Genomic DNA, 17,803 nt, shown 5'->3' with positions numbered 1-17,803 from the left:
TTTCAAGGGGACTTTGGGTGACATATAGTAGTGAACCGACTCACAGGCTATGGAGCATCTTACAAAGTCAGAAATGGTAGGAGAAGTAGATGAATATGAGATTCTCACTAAGGCTGTATTTGGCAAATATTTTATTGAGCATATACCATTCTCCAAGCCACTAATGACTTACCAGGTCCTTCTCCTTAAGGAATTTATTTTTATGTTGTTGAAGTAAATATTAAGTAAGTGAGAAAATAAATTGTAGTAAGCTTTGTGAAGAAAATAACCATGACAATAGTTGGTAACAACTATGTCACATATGAATCCCCGTAAGTGATGGATCAGTCTGGGGACTTAATTGCAGTGCTTCCTAAATTAGGATTTAGGGAATAAGGAGGAGTTTCCCTTCCTGTTTCAAAACAAAATTGTGTCTTTAACCACTTAACAAGATTGAACAGTTTATTTTTCACTAAATTTAATTTTAAAAAATGCATCTCTAAGAGAGGGACTTGGTACACAATTCAAGTACAATAGATTATTTGAGTTCTTTGTTGAGATAATTATAGCCCAGCAATTGAAAAACACAAGGAAATGCTAACCTATTCCTATACCCATTTATTCCTTCACTGGGACCACACTATTTGGATCATCACAGCTGCACAGAATGGTGTGATATTTGGGAGGCTAAATCATCACTCTTCATTTTTCTTTTTAATATCCTTTAGGTGAATTTGTTTGTCTGTTTGTTTGTTTGAGTGAGAGAGAAAGTGTGAACAGGGGAGGGGCAGTGGGATCGAGGGTGAGAGAATCCCAAGCAGGCTCTATGCTCCACACCAAGCCCAATGGGGGCTCAATCTCACGACCTGAGCCAAAATCAAGAGTCAGATGCTTAACCAGCTGAGCCACCCAGTTGCCCCAGGTGACTTTTTAAATCATCTAGTCAAGATGGGATTGTGACTGGGCATACACTAAGATTAGATTCTTTGGGGAAGAATTGACAAGTTTAAAATATTTAATCTCCCCATGCAGGAATACGGTATGTTTCAATTGATTCAAAATATTTCTTTTAAACTTGTATAAAGCACTATAGTTTTTTTTTTTGTCTTGATTATTTCTTAAATATCCCTTAGTATTTTGTAATTTTTATTTCTTTGTGAATAGATTTGTTTTTCCTCATTGTATTTGAAAGGGTTATTTCTGGCACATAGAAAGCTAACCCTCTTGTATTTTTATTTTAGCTGCCTTTCAGAATACTTATATTTGTCCTGATAATTTTAGGCTAATTTTCTTGCATTCTTTATTTTTTGTACACAGTGCTAGCATGCTGAGTGATTGAAAACCTTATGAAAAATAATAGATTAGCTTGTTAGGGAAGAAAAAAGAGTGAGATTCCAGTATGAAACATTTAGAACAAATAATTAGTATGTAAACACTAACTTTAAGAATGATTCCCATACAGCAGTGGTTCTCAGGCTTGGCTCCCACTGGAATCACTTGCAGAGCTTTAGAAAATACCCATGGCTGTGCCCTTCCCCCAGATACTCTGATGTAATTCCTGAACATGGGGAAAGAAAGACTGTGCAGGTGATTTTAACAGGTCACCATATTTATGGAACCATATTTATGGATGATCTAAAATAAGAAATTCATTGTCAAACAAAGATCTATTTCTTTCCTTCCCAATTCTTAACTTTGTGCTCTTACATATTGAACTCTTGATTTTAAGGAAATATCTTTTTTAAAAACACGTACTCATATTCTTAGTCTCGAAATCATTGATTCCCTTATTCAACAAGTACTTTCTGAGCAGTGTTATGTTCTTCCAGACATGCTGTTCAAGATATAGGACTAGATAAAACATATTATCCTCTAACATGTAGGTTATCTGTTATCTGTAGGGTTAACATGTAGGATTTTTATCTGTTTGAGTATTGGCTTGAATTGGATGTTGGGTTTGTGAGAGAGGAGACCAGGATGGAACCTAAGCAGCTGGAAGGATATAGAGTTACCATTAACTAAGATGGAAAAGGTTCCAGAAGGGGCAGGTTTAAAAAGGAGGAATAGGAGCTCAGTTTGGATCATGTAAAACTTGAAATACCTATTAAAGTCCAAGAGGAAAAGTTAAGTAGGCAGGTAAGTATGCGTCCATGTATGTGGGGGAGGGGGATGGGGGGGGAGGGAAGACTGAGCTGCAGAAATAAATTAGTGATATTTAAAGCCATGAGGCTAGATGAGCTCACCAAATGAATACCAGTAGATATAAAAATAAATACATTCAAGGGATGAGTCCTGGGGTTAACCGAAGCTTCAAGGTAGAATGCAAGCCAAGGGAAGAAAAATATTTGCAGCAGGAGGGAGTGACTGACCAACTGTATCAAATTCTGCTGCTAGGTCAAGTAAGATAAGAACTAAAAATTGACCATTGGACTTAGCAACCTTTAGGTTTGTTTTCTATTCCAAAATCATCTCAGTAACCATCTAGGCTTCCTTTCTGTGATTTCCCATCTCTCTTCCCCTCTGCCTTGCTTCTCAGTATGAGGAAGAGAGACAGTGTTCTTATGTTTGGGGGATTGTAGGAGGCATACATAGCTCCCTAAATCTGGGAATGTGACTTCCTTTTCCTATACTTTTTCTCTCTGAAAAATCCCTCTCAGCTCATTTTGTTAGACTTATATTATGAATTAGAGACGTGGATTTATAAAAACCAGTTCTTTGAAAGTTTATACTAGCAACTGCTTGAGAATAAAACCATGTCATAAATAGACATTTAAGTAGAAATTTACAATTCTACCAATTCCTTAGAAAATCACCCAACACAGGATGAGCAAGTGGGTGAGGTGGAGGGCAGGACCCAACCAAGCATGATGAACACTGCAGGTGAGGACTTCTGGAACCGTTTGGAATTTCGCTGCAATTCAACGCCGTCTCACCTCCAGCATCTCCTCAGAGTCCACTCCCCGTGATAGCTCCCCCCATGGCCTGAGAGCTGAAAGGGCTAAGACTTTTTTTTTTGTTGTTAGGGCTAAGACATTTTGAAATGAGTCAGTCTCTTACCTCTCTGGATCTTCCCTGTGTCAGCTGGAATATTAAAATGAGGTCTGGAATTAGACAAGCTGTTTCCCATTTAAGAATCTATAACACTATCATTTTACGTTCTATAGCTTGAACGTTCCTTACGTTTAAGGTTTCGGATTCTGCTAAGATACTTCTGTGTGTGACGTTGGCCAGTCCTTCACCTTCTATCTGACTTAGATTTTAAAACAGGCTAATAAGTTAACCCTTAAATAAGATTTGCACTGGTTTATTTCACCATCCTACACTACCGTTACCGAGCAACCCAAATGCAATGTGTTTCCTTTGAATAGTACTGCATTCATTTATTCACTAGGCATGGATTTATTAGCTATGTGCCAGGTACAGTGATCATATCCAACAAGGCAGTTCTTACTCTCAATTGATGGAGGAGATGAAGAGATGTCCAAAAGAAGGTGATATTTAGTTTTCAGGAGGGGAGAAAGAAAATGCCACAGAGAAAATAAAGGCTGGAGCTGAGGATGAGAAGGATTTTTGTTTGTTTGTTTGTTTGTTTGTTTGTTTGTTTGTTTTTTGGGTAATCTAAAAAAAGACAGGCATCCCAGGCAGAGAAAATGCACAAAACTCTGAAGGAAAATGGCATAGTGGGAGGAAGGATGACACTTCCCTTAGTTGGTCATAGAATGCACTGAGGAGCCAGCAGTAAATGAGCTGGACATTTTTGGCAGGAGTCAGACTATGGAGAACACTAGGTAAATTATGTTGTGTTTTTTTTTAATTAAAAAAACTTTTTAAAAGTTTATTTATTTTGAGACACAGAGAGGAGACAGAGAGAGCCCCAAGCAGGCTCCGTGCTTGTCAGATCTCATGAACTGTGAGATCATGAATGGAGCTGAAATCCAGATCCAGCTGCTTAACCAGCTGAGCCACCCTGGCGCCCCGGTAATTTATGGTTTTATTTTATTTCTTCCTCTAGGGCAGTGGAGTTAACAAAGGACTTACTCCCTGCCTTTAACTGGGGTGTGTGGTATTATTCACCAGAATCTCCAAGGCTGTGTGTATAGACTGAACATTTGAACATGGCCTCCCTTGGATACTGTAATACAGCCCACCTTTCATCTCACGTATCCTCCCTTCCGAAAAGCCATGCCTTCAAATGCTGTGGAATGAGTTTGTCCAAGTGTCCCAAGTCTGAGAACCATTGCGAGAGGCAAGAAGCAGCCACGGGAGCATTTTAGGCAGCAAAAAGTCACGATCTGATTCAATGATTTCTCTTCCCTCTTCTCGTTTTGCAGATATTTTACCATTAAAACTGAGATGTAGATTTTGTTCCAAATTTAGTAGGAGGTGTGCTGTTCACGAATGGGTGTGGAGGAACAGCAGTGCCCTGTCCCCTTAAGTAGCAGGTTATCCTCATAATGTAATATAAACACTTCAACTGAAGGACTTCTCAGAAACCTATGTTTTGGGTAGTGAAGTTCACAAATTCCTTAGAATGAGAAAAATGAAAATAAGACGAAGATAGAAATAACAAAAATACAGCCTTGGGACTCAAGTTGGGCAGAATCCTCCTCCCCTGGCTTGCAGCTCGCATGTCTGGAGAATAACTTTTTATAACCACACTGTTGGATGATCAAGTCCTGCCTCTGCTCTCACTATCACAAGCAGGGGTGGTCAAACGGTAAAGTGAGGCTGTTATGTGGTAAATTACTTATTGATGCCATTCTGGTTGTGAATTCAAAGAGTCAGGAAGTTCATAGCTGCTCACAGCTCTCCTGAAGCTTTCTACCATCTAGGGAGAGTCATTTCCTTGGAGCAGTGTTTAAGTACATTGTGGAACACGGATGCTCTGAGACAGAAGTAACACCTCCTCCTCCACCAAGAGCTGAAGGAAGCCTGTGGGGGACAAACACCACCTGGCTATCGATTGAGTTACTGGTAAATAAAGGCCATCTCTAAACGGAGATCAGTTCTACCAAAACAAGCGGAAGCTGAGCCTGCATTGAAAGACAGCACCATCTAGTGGGAGGAGAGTCACACAGGAATGGAGGCCTATTGCTACGCTTTCCAATTCTGTATTTTGAACGCTTTCCTAAGACTTAGAGGTGGATTGTGAATACAGCAGTCTCTTTTTATAACCGGCTTAACCAGGTAGTCTCCAACGGAGCCTCAACACTGTGTTTTGCAGTGGTTTGCCGCCTAATAATTATAATGATGTCCCATGTTTACTGAAATCTTGGTATAGCAAAGCATTATGCTAAGTCCTTTCTCCAGGATTTCTGTGTACAGTTGTGCAGGTTGCACCTTGCAGAGGGCTGCTTGTATGAAGGCAGCAAGGGACTGAAAATGTCTTCATCTCCACTCATTGATCTGAGTGCCCTGGCAAAAGGTTGTGGAGAGGTCTGGAGAGAGGGTTAAAATTTTCCAAATTGCACAAAGGTGCTGTATAATGCAATCCTGGTTAATGTATGTGCATTAATTCACATTTAATCCTCACATCATTCCTGCAAAGTAGGTGTTATGTTATCATGGTCCTTTCTCAAGGAGGAAGTAAGCCTTAGGAAGGGTGAAATAGATTGCCCAAGTTTGCACAACAAGTAAGGGGCAGAGCTAGGATTTTAACCCAAACAGACTTGCCCCTAGGCTGGAAGACCTCACAAAAGTGCGTGTGTGTGTGTGTGTGTGTGTGTGTGTGTGTGTGTGTGTGTCGCGCGCGCTTGCGTGTATGCGCAGGTCCTTACAGGTCGGATCGCTGTCTCTATCCCCATCCTGGAGCAAGAAATGTAGAGCAGTGTCTTCTCACTACAGACTAGCTCCTGCACAGAGGCAAGCTCAGAGCTGCCCAGTGCCTGGCAAGTTTTCCTGAATGATTGCTGTGCTCCATGATTCAAGCAACTGAACGAGCAGCTAAACAAAAAACGCATCGAGCGCTGTGTTAAGAGAACCCAGGGTTGCCACGCAGCTCAAGACTTCACCTGCTACCTTAGCTTAACTTGTGTGCTCTCTGAAAGGGCTACGCACATTCTTCCCTCTGTGTCTTAGTCACCCTGTCGCCTATTTCAAGTGCCCTTTGTTGCATTCCCATCTTTGCGTGTATAAGTTTTGCCCCTTTAAATCTCGGCTTTAATCTTCCTTCTCTGCCTCTATGAAGCTTTATTTAAGCCTGTCAGAGTCCATCTCATTTTCTTCCTTATTTTCCAGTTATATATATTTTTTGTTTGCCTTGTACTATAATTCTATATGTACGTTTCTTACATCAGGTTTTTATCTGTAACCTCTGAGGACACAGGGTGTAACACGTAGGATTTGCTCATAGCAAGTGTGCAACAAATGGGAATTGAATTAAAAGCCCCGGGGGGCCTAGAGAACATCAAATCTTCAGCTTCACCATACTGTTCTCACTTAAACTAAATGTCTAAATAGGCATTTCCTGACACAGGGAACGACAAGCTGGGAGTCTTAAGGCAAATCCACAATGCATTCTACAACGTAATAGATTGTTTTTCCTCAAGACCTAGTGAATAATTAAATTAGTGTGATTTGCCATAATTAACTCAGCTCCCAGGAGCTGAACAAGTTATAACTTTGCAAATCCCTTGGTAGAGGCAGGTGACAAACTAGTTCAGAGTTAATTTTTAACTTTCACTTTGGCTATGATTATCTATTAGGCCCTCAGGCTAAAGTTAAACAAAAAGTAAGTAGAAGCAAAGAAGTAGAAAAGCCATTTGGAATATTTCTGAGAATATTTATAGAGAATTTATTTTGCATGAAAGTGCATTGGCAATAACAAAACACTTCAGATTATATAGCTATTATAATCTCTGCAGTGAGTCTATAGCAATGTAGAAATTTAACAATACCCTTTTAAAAAATAAAGATACTTCTTCTTTAATTCTAACTAACAAGATTTTTTTATCTAAGATTTTTTTCCCAATTAAGCTTTGAAATTATTAAGGAAAACATGTTACAATGGAACCAATGTATTCAAATATAATTGGCAAAATAAATATGACCCACATTTTTGTATATTGGATGACACTATTAATACTGTTTCTTGTTTCTTACCTTTGCATGTAAAATATCTTGTATGTAAATTGTGTTATCACAGATTTGTATTTTAAAAAAAAATTTTTTTTAACGTTTATTTATTTTTGAGACAGAGAGAGACAGAGCATGAACAGAGGAGGGGCAGAGAGAGAGGGAGACACAGACTCTGAAACAGGCTCCAGGCTCTGAGCTATCAGCACAGAGCCCGACGCGGGGCTCGAACCCACGGACTGTGAGATCATGACCTGAGCCGAAGTCGGACACTTAACTGACCAAGCCACCCAGGCGCCCCACAGATTTGTATTAAGAAAAACAAAACTGGATAGGAAATAGGAGAAATAAGACTTCATAAAGTTTACTGATGGCAATGGCCCAGTTGCCTGAATATCTACAAGAGGGAGGTTGGACCATAGGATGGAAAGAAAATTCTAACGATGCACACACAGGCTTCACTGAGAAAGGGAAGGGTGAGGCATTGAATGAAACTTCTGTAGTTCATAGCAAACTCTCTTGAGCTCTAATATTAAAAGGGCTTATGCCAAAGATGGCCATGGTCCCTATGAGGCAGATAAATATAAAGACTGGTGATAATTATGTCAGGAAAACTAAAACCTCAAATTAACTGAACTTACGTGCAGGAATGAATGACTGAATGAATGAATGAGAACTAAAAATATAGAGATAACTTTTTGTTGTTGTTTAATGTTTATTTTTGAGAGAGAGACAGAGTGTGAGTGGGGGAGGAGCAGAGAGAGAGGGAGACACAGAATCCAAAACAGGCTCCAGGCTCTGAGCTGTCAGCACAGAGCCCGATGCGATGCGGGGCTCAAACTCACGAGTTGTGAGATCATGACCTGAGCCGAAGTCGGACACTGAACAGACTGAGCCACCCGGGCGCCTTACCAAAGAAAATCTTAATAAAAGCTTGATGTGTTTAACTGTATTGTTCAAGAAGTTCCATGTGTTTATTAACATTGAGTTAATTTCTATGAGCATCAGATTTGGGGGTTTTCAAAAGCTGGGAAGAAGAACATTATTGCAGAAAGAATTATAGGTGACTTACAATGATAAATAGAATATGATAAAATTGCATGAATTAAAATGGATCTGAATAAAAAAGGTGAGCTAAAATAAAAGTGTATATCATTGTGATGGGTCTGCCTGTATTAAATGAACAAAATATTGGGCCTTAAGTTTTCTACAAGCTGTTAAGGGAAACCAGGTCATTTCTGGAATTATTTGATGTAAAACATAGTGCTTGGTTCTAGAAGGGTGACAGTGCTTCTCAGTATCAAAATAATAGTGAAACACATCTCCAGAAATAACATAGAACACAAATGTTCATGCTTTTATCAAAATATAAAATTATCTCAAAATGCTAGATAAATGGGGAAAATCCAACGATGGAATTTAATAAGGATATATTAAAGCCATACATTGAAGTTCAAAATATTAGTCACAGAGGTCTGAACATGACTATTTTATCAATGTTTTCCTAGCAGGAAACTAACAGGAACTGTTAAAAAATTGGTAACCAAGAAAATTACATAATATCACAAATATAAAGTCAACCAGCGAATAAAAAAAATATAAGCCTTTCTAAATATATGAAGACCACATAAAAAAATAAAGCTTACTGTATAGGAAAAGATATTTTTAAAAACTACAAAAATCAGAGCAAATATATGTGTTGTATCATTACATGTAAATGAGCCTAACTTGTTGGTTAAGGAAAAGGATCAATTTCACACATTCATTCTTACCTTTATCTCCATCCACATTTTTCTCCCATTTGTGTCATGAAAGAGCCCAAGGGAGGTGGGAGTTAATGGAGTAGGATGCGAATCCAATAAAGTCTTCAAGACTGAAATATAAAAATATAAAATAAAATAAAATAAAATAAAATAGTACTGTGAAGGATGATGAAACTGGAAACACTTAAACATGGTACAAACTGCCCGTTACTGGATAAGACATGACTCCATTCTTCAAGAAAAAATATTATTTGCTACAAGATCTTTTGAACAAAATACAGCAGGTTAAGGAATTAACTGCCTAGCTTTAAGAATGAATTGCTAGTGGGGCGCCTGGGTGGCTCAGTCAGTTAAGCGTCCAACTTTGGCTCAGGTCATGATCTCACAGTTTGTGGGTTTCAGCCCTACATCAGGCTCTGTGCTGACAGCTCAGAGCCTGGAGCCTCCTTCGGATTCTGTGTCTCCCTCTCTCTCTCTCTCTGCCCCTCCCCTGCTCACTGTCTGTCTCTCTCTCAAAAATAAGTAAACATTAAAAAAAATTTTTTAAAAAGAATGAACTTCTAGAGTAAATAAAGATCACTAAAAAAACAAATAAAAATTAAATAGTGCAGCCTCAGGCCATTTAGGTTCAAAGATGAAAATATCTATGTGAAGAACAGAGAATAGCTTATGCATAACCTCCTGAACACATCTTCAGAGCGCTGTTGAATGTTTTCCTTCAGTGATCTTTAAGTCTGAAATATTGAAGCTAAAACCAGAATATTGATGGTAAAAAAGAAAGAGAACATTTTATGATTTTCAAATCCAAGCTTCTTCCATCACTTATAATTTCTGATGACTCCCTCAGTGCTTTCACAATCTATCAATTGATTCATGTGTACTTGTTAGGTATGCCTACTTTTTATGACTAGCTCTGTAGAAATTGCTGTGGGAAAATACAAGAAGTAAAAATCATGTTTTCTGCTCTCAAAATTAGCAAAAAGGAAGCAGAAACAAAACTATTTCTAAATTTAGTGGTGTACTGGTAAGAGTAAGTTTTAGTTTGCTCATTTTTTTTTGAAGTATAATTGACAAAATTGGATATATTTAAAGAGTACAATGTGATGATTTGGTATATTTACATATTGTGAAATGATTACTGCAGTCAAGTTAATTAATACAGCTATTGCCCATCACCTTACATAGTTACCTTTATTTATTTTTGGTGAGAAGGCCCTATACAAAGGGCAAATAAACACATGGAAAGATGTTCAACATCAATAAGCCATTGGGGAAATGGAAATTATAGGCACCATGAGACATCACCATACACCAGTCAGAATAACTAAAATTAGAAACAAAAAATAGTGACAACACTAAATGCTGGCAAGGATGTGGAACACTGGATCATTCCTGCATTGCTGGTACAAACGTAAAATGATACAGCCACTCTGGAAAACAGTTTGATAGTTTCTTAAAAACTTACACGTGAAATTACAATAGACCCAGCAATTGCACTCCTGGGTGATTATACCAGAGAAATGAAAACTTATGTTAACTCAAAAATCTGACCATAACTGTTCACAGCAGCTTTGTAATAGCCCCAAAGTGAAAACAACAGGTGAGTGGTTAAACAAAGTGGACATTCATACCATGGAACATTACTCAGCAATAAAAAGGAATGAACTGTTGATACATCTAACAGTCTGGTTGCAACTCCAGAGAATTATCCTGAGTGAAAACAGTGAATCCCAAATGGTTACATACTGTATGATTTAATTTATAGAACATTCTTGAGATGGAGAACAGGCTGGTATTGCCAGGGATGAAGGGGAGTGAATGAGAGGGAAGTGGAGTAGCTATAAAATGGCAACATGAGGGGTGCCTGGGTGGCTCAGCTGGTTAAAAGCCCCACTCTTGATCTCGGCTCAGGTCATGATCTCACAGTTTATGAGTTTGAATCCCGAGTTGGGGTCTATGCTGACAGTGTGGAGCCTGCTTGGAACTCTCTGTCCCTTTCTCTTTGCCCCTACCCCACTTGTGTTCTGTCTCTCTCTCTCTCTCTCTGTCTCTCTCTCTCTCTCTCTCAAAATAAATACACTTAAAAAAAATGGCGACATGAGAGATCCTTATGGTAAGGAAATATTCAGTACCCTGACTACATAAACGTCAATATCCTGACCAAAATCAAAAACAACTTAATTCTAAATAACAGTCAAAACTGCCAAAGCTTTCTGTGTGCAGTTGTGATAAACTACTCCCAGTCTCATCTGACTCCCACTAAGCACAGCACATATTCATCTGCTGTGTAGTTGGAGGCTTTTGAATATTCTTGTTTTAATAGGATTTTTTTAACGTTTATTTATTTTGAGAAAGAGAGTGTGCACTGGGGAAGACAGAGGCAGGGGCAGGGGGTGGGGGGGCGGTGACAGAGAATCCCCAGCAGGCTCTACAACCTCAGCACAGAGCTCCACATGGGTCCTGATCTCATGAACTGTGAGATTATGACTTGAGCCAAAATCAGGAATTGAATGCTTAACTGACTAAGCCTCCCAGGCGTCCCATTAATAGGACATTTTAAAGATTTTTATTTACTACTTAAAAATATAAATCAAAGCAAATACCATTTCAACTTGTATTGAACTGAGTGCCCTGGAATGCAGTCTTGAACAGCCAGGGGTTCGTGAACGACCTGTCAGGAAATGACGACCTAATTCAACCATTGTGAGCTTCACAGATGGAGATATTGGCCAAGATCCAGAGAAGCTGAAGCACCTGCCTGAACTTCCCATAAAGCTGGAAAATGGCAAAGAATATTCTTGCCTAGAGTCCTTTTCAGTTCATAATGATTTGGAAGAAAAGACCACAGGGGAGAGATATACCCATGAGAAAAAGGAATATACAAATGCTAGTGTGTATGGGAAATGGGGAGGGCTAAAAATGTAAAGATATTTAAACCCAGTTGACTCTTCCAAATTAAGAATAGGGAGGGAGAAATTACTCAGTATCTCCCTTGCATTGTGTCTCTTGCAGAACTAATATCTGCTCAGACCTTAATCTGTCAAGGTGGGTGGGATCACCTTGGAGTAGAGGTGAGCATGTGTAACTGCTGGAGTTAAGTGAGGACATAGGAGGTCAGTTTCTTACTATATTCAGCTTCCCTTGCTCATGCCTAGAATCTCCCAGAAATAAAGGCCAGTCCAGAAGGCATTACATGATTGCTGACTAGTGCAGTATGCCAACGGTAGCCCCTATAGCTCTCTTGGAAGGCACCGTCTGAGATTTGTGAGTGTGGTGAGGTGGTCTGAAGAAAAGCACTACTGCCCACGACAATGGCAATAGTTACCAGTTTTCTGTATTGTTGACAAGGATTTAATCCTATCTCCTCAGAATGCAGTTTTTCTTAGACAAAAACATAATAACAGCAATCATTATTTGCTTCTAATTTCGAATTGTCCAAGTTACCCACAGTAAGACATTTCCATCACACTCCTATTCTCTTCTGCATCCTCTTTCTTGTAATTAAACAGAGAAATCAATTATATTTAATGTGCTTGCCTATCAGTTTTTTCGAGAGTCTCCCCACCATGTCCTCTCCAACCATCACAGCTACACTGTGCTTTTAGGTTATGGATGTGAATTCCATTTAGCTTCCCTTTTCCACCTTGTTCACTGGCCCTGAGTTACTGTGGGTGTGCTGGTTCCATTTCTTGTTCATCTGGATTTTTAGTAATACACTTGATCTTAGCCAAAAGGCCGAGAAGCGATGGATTTTTAGTAATAGTATCCACCTTTCTTCAACCTGTTCCCTTAACCTGCTACCTTCGTTCCCCTAGGCGCTAACAGCGACATATTGACTATCCTCCTTCCTTTCTTCCTTCCTTCCTTCCTTCCTTCCTTCCTTCCTTCCTTCCTTCCTTCCTTCCTTCCCTTTACTGCCCCTTAAGTCAATCTCATACATTCTCCAACTATTAAAAATGCATACAATAGCACTCTAATGTCATATAAAGCCATATAATCAAGACTTTCTTATCCTGCTATTTACCGTTTTCAGTAATGACTTTTTAAGTGGCTGATTGGCTCTTTGGGGTCCTAACCATTCCTGGACTAGATTTTTTTTTTCTTGCTGTCTGTATCTGAGGTATTTTAGACCAAATTCCTTTATGTTGTACTGCTTATTATGTTTCTTACGAAGTGAAATTTCCAGAAAATCTTTAAGAAAAAAATTTCTGCATTCCCTCAATGGTATAAGGTTGCCAGGACTGCCATTTACATCTGTCTCTTTATCACCACCTGCTGGAGAACTCACTGCATGGCTTATGAAGTCCTCTTAACTGGCCTTCTATGGAAAACAAAGAGGCAGTTTGGGATATTTTCTAATACCTCTGACATTACAGAATTACATTGTACTGGAGAGAGGCAAGTTGCTTGAATGAATGAGAAGATCCCTGAGACTATTTTTCACTACATTTTATATTACATATTATAAATTGCATAATATTATATATCGCAAATAATGGAGTTCTTGGGAATTAAAGCTAAGTGGACCATGAAGTTTTGATTAAAAGTGTCCGCCATTATTTACTCAGCTTTTCAAACCATATGGATTCACATGCAGGACCCTAACAGAATATTTAAAGCAAGTTTTGAAATTTGTAAACTAAAAGACATTTCTAAAAATTCCACTATGATATCTTTATAATAACTTCTATAGTCTTAATCAGAATTTTTGGAGGCCCCTCCCAATTCTGTGTCATTACTTTAGTTGTTCATGTCCATTTCCCTCCTGTCAGTCCCTTCTGTAAGCATCTCTTTACATTTATTCTTTCATTACGCTCTTTTATTTATTTATTTTTAAAGTTTATTTATTTTGAGAGAGAGAGAGAGAGCATGCACACATGTGAGCAGGGGAGGGGCAGAGAGTGGGAGAGAGAGAGTCCCAAGTAGACTCCACACTGTCAGTGCAGAGCCTGATGCACGGCTTGATCTCACAAATTGTGAGATCATGACCTGAGCCAAAATCAAGAGTCAGAAGCTTAACGAATTGAGCCACCCAGGTGCCCCTATTTTTAGTTTTTTGAAGAATCTCCATACTATTCTCCAGAGTGGCTGCACCAGTTTGCATTCCCACCGGCAGTGCAAGAGGGTTCACTTACTCTGCATCCTTGCCAACCCCTGTTGTTTCTTGTGTTGTTAATTTTAGCCATCCTGAGAGGTGTGACGTAGCATCTCATCATGGTTTTGATTTGTATTTCCCTGATGATGAGTGATGTTGAGCATCCTTTCATATGTCTGTTAGCCAAATGGATGTCTTCTTTGGAAATGTATCTATTCACCCCTTCTGCCCATTTCTTAACTGGGTTATTTGTTTTTTGGACATTGAGTTTGATAAATCTTTATAGATTTTGGACATTAACCCTTTATCAGATATGTCATTTGCAAATATCTTATCTTTTTCCATAGGCTGCCTTTTTGTTTCATTGATTGTTTCCTTTGCTGAGCAGAAGCTTTTTATCTTGATGAGGTCCCTATAGTTTATTTTTGCTTTTGTTTCCCTTGCCTCCAGCGATGTGCCTAGTAAGAAGTTGCTCTGGCTGAGGTCAAAGACGTTGCTGCCTGTGTTCTGCTCTAGGATTTTGATGGTTTCCTGTCTCACATTTAGGTCTTTCATCCATTTTGAATTTACTTTAGAGTATGGTGAAAGAAGGTGGTCCAGTTTCATTCTTCTGCATGCTGTTGTCTAGTTTTCCCAACACCATTTGTTGAAGAGACTTTTTCTTTTGGACGTTCTTTCCTGCTTTGTTGAAGATTAGTTGACCATATAGGTGCATGTCCATTTCTGGGTTTTCTATTCTGTTCCATTGATCCATGTGTCTGTTCTTGTGCCAGTGCCATACTGTCTTGATGACTACAGCTTTGTAACATAGCTTGAAATCTGGAATCATGATGCCTCCAGTTTTGTTTTCTTTTTCAAGGTTGCTTTGGCTATTTGGGGTCTTTTGTGGTTCCATACAAATTTTAGGATTCTTTGTTCTAGCTCTGAAAAATGCTGATGGTATTTGGGTAGGGATTGCATTAAATGTGTACATTGCTTTAGGTAGTAGAGACATTTTAACAATGCTTGTTCTTCCAATCCTTGAGCATGGAATGATTTTCCATTTCTTTGTGTCCTCTTCAGTTTCTTTCATTAAGTGCTCTATAGTTTTCAGAGTACAGATACTTGGCCTCTTTAGTTAGGTTTATTTCTAGGTATCTAGGAATAAATTGTATTTGCAATTGCAAATGGGATCAATTCCTTGATTTTTTTTTTTCTGCTGTTTCTTTGTTGGTGTATAAAAATGCAACCAATTTCTACACATTGATTTTACATCCTGCAACTTTGCTGAATTCATGTATCAGTTCTGGCTTTGTGTGTGTGTGTGTGTGTGTGTGTGTGTGTGTGTGTGTGTGAAGTCTTTCAGGTTTCCAACATAGAATATTATGCCATCTGCAAATAGAGAAAATTTTACTCTTCCTGGCCAATTTGTATGCCCTTTATTTCTTTTTGTTGTCTGATTGCTGAGGCTAAGACTTCCAGTACTATGTTAAATAGTAATGGTGACAGTGGACTTCCTTGTCTTGTTCCTGACTGTAGGGAAAAGTCCCTCAGTTTTTCCCCATTTGGGATGATATTAGCTGTGGGTCTTTCATATATGGCCTTTATGATGTTGAGGTATGTTCCATCTATCCCTATTTTGTTGAGAGTTTTTATAAAAAATAGATGCTATATTTTGTCAAATGCTTTTATGCATCTATTGACAGGATCATATGGTTCTTGTCCTTTTTAAAAATTTTTCATTTAATTTATTTCTTTCATTTACATCCAAGTTAGTTAGCATATAGTGCAACAATGATTTCAGGAGTAGATTCCTTAATGCCCCTTACCCATTTAGGCCACAACCCCTCCAGTAACCCTCTGTTTGTTCTCCATATTCAAGAGTCTCTTTTGTTTTATCCCCATCCCTGTTTTTATATTATTTTTGCTTCTCTTCCCTTATATTCATCTGTTTTGTATCTTAAAGTCCTCATATGAGTGAAGTCATATGATATTTGTCTTTCTCTGACTGACTCATTTTGCTTAGCATAATACCCTCTAGTTCCATCCACGTAGCTGCAAATGGCAAGATTTATTTTTTATTGCTGAGTAATACTCCATTGTGTATGTGTGTGTGTGTGTGTGTGTGTGTGTATATACACACACACACACATATCTATATCTGTAGATATAGATATAGATATAGATATAGATATAGATATAGATAGATATAGATATAGATACCACATCTTCTTTATCCATTTATCCATCAATGGACATTTGGGCTGTTTCCATAATTTGGCTATTGTTGATAGTGCTGCTATAAACATTGGTGTGCATGTGCCCCTTTGAAACAGCATACCTGTATCCCTTGGATAAATACCTAGTAATTTAATTGCTGGGACATAGGGTAGTTGTATTTTTAAATTTTTGAGGAAACTTCATACTTTTTTCCAGAGTGGCTGTACCAGTTTGCATTTCCACCAGCAGTACAAAAGAGATCCTCTTTCTTTGCATCCTCACCGACATCTGTTGTTGCTTGAGTTGTTAATGTTAGCCATTCTGAAAGGTGTGAGGTGGTATCTCATTGTGGTTTTGACTTGTATTTCCCAGATGATGAGTTATGTTGAGCAGCTTTTAATGTGTCGGTTGGCCATCTGGATGTCTTCTTTGGAGAAGTGTCTATTCATGTCTTTTGCCCACTTCCTCACTGGATTATTTGGGTTTTGTTGGGTGTTGAGTTTGATAAGTCCTTTATAGATTTTGGATACTAACCCTTTATCTGATATGTCATTTGCAAATATCTTCTCCCATTCTGTCGGTTGCCTTTTAGTTTTGCTGATTGTTTCCTTCGCTGTGCAGAAGCTTTTTATTTTGATGAGGTCCCAGTAGTTCATTTTTGCTTTTGTTTCCCTTACTTCTGGAGACGTGTTGAGTAAGAAGTTGCTGCGGCCAAGGTCAAAGAAGTTTTTGCCTGCTTTCTCGTTAAGGATTTTCTTTCTTCCTGTCTTACATTTAGGTCTTTCATCCATTTTGAATTTATTTTTGTATATGGTGTAAGAAAGTGGTCCAGGTTCATACATCTGCATGTCGCTATCCAGTTTTCCTAGCTGAAGAGACTGTCTTCATTCCATTGAATAGTCTTTCCTGTTTTGTCAAAGATTAGTTGGCCATACATTTGTGGGTCCATTTCTGGGTTCTCTATTCTGTTCCATTGATCTGAGTGTCTGTTTTTGTGCCAGTACCATACTGTCTTGATGATTACAGCTTTGTAATACAGCTTGAAGTCTGGGTTCTTACCCTTTCTCTTATAAATGTGGTATATCACGTGGATTGATTTGTAATACTGAGCCAGCCCTGCAGCCCAGGAATAAGTCCTACTTGATCATGATGAATAATTCTTTCAGTGTACTGTTGAATTCAATTTGTCAGGATCTTGTTGAGAATTTTTGCATCCATATTCATCAGGGATATTGGCCTGTAATTCTCCTTTTTAGTGGGGTCTTTGTCTGGTTTTGAAATCAAGGTAATGCTGGCATTATTGAATGAATTTGGAAGTTTTCCTTCCATTTCTATTTTTAGAACACTTTGAGAAGAATAGGTAGTAACTCTTCTATAAATGCCTGATAGAATTCACCTGGCCCACGACTCTTGTTGAGTAGCCTTTTACAAGTGCAAGTCAGACTGGGGCACCTGACTGGCTCTGTCAGTGGAGCATGCAACTCTTGATCTTGAGGTTGCTTGTTTGAGCTCTGTATTTGATGTATAAATTACTTAAAAGTAAAAATCTTTAAAAATGCAAGTCAGACCACACCACCCATATTTAAGCCATTCACATTGCATGATCCTTTCACAAGGGTCCCTGCCACCCTCGTATTCACCCTTCCACCCCAGCCACACACCCATCACAGCATTCTTCTGCTCATACTTTCAC

General features: G+C 38.7%; 1 protein-coding gene across 1 annotated transcript in view; it reads right to left on the bottom strand.

Annotated features, from left to right (window-relative positions):
- ASB15 (ankyrin repeat and SOCS box containing 15) overlaps positions 1-17,803 on the bottom strand; it is a 58,461-nt gene that overhangs the window by 38,793 nt on the left and 1,865 nt on the right. The window contains exons 2-3 of the mRNA XM_019452607.2: positions 8,826-8,926; positions 3,037-3,060 (exon numbers count right to left, since the gene is read on the bottom strand). The gene's annotated coding sequence lies outside the window, so the exon portion shown is untranslated. The remainder of the gene's footprint in view (positions 1-3,036; positions 3,061-8,825; positions 8,927-17,803) is intronic.

The sequence above is a fragment of the Panthera pardus genome, unplaced genomic scaffold, assembly GCF_024362965.1.
Source record: "Panthera pardus isolate Hobbes unplaced genomic scaffold, ASM2436296v1 HiC_scaffold_8, whole genome shotgun sequence".
Lineage (NCBI taxonomy): Eukaryota > Metazoa > Chordata > Mammalia > Carnivora > Felidae > Panthera > Panthera pardus.
Note: the sequence above shows the minus strand (reverse complement) of the source record. Positions and strands in the feature narration are given on the sequence as shown.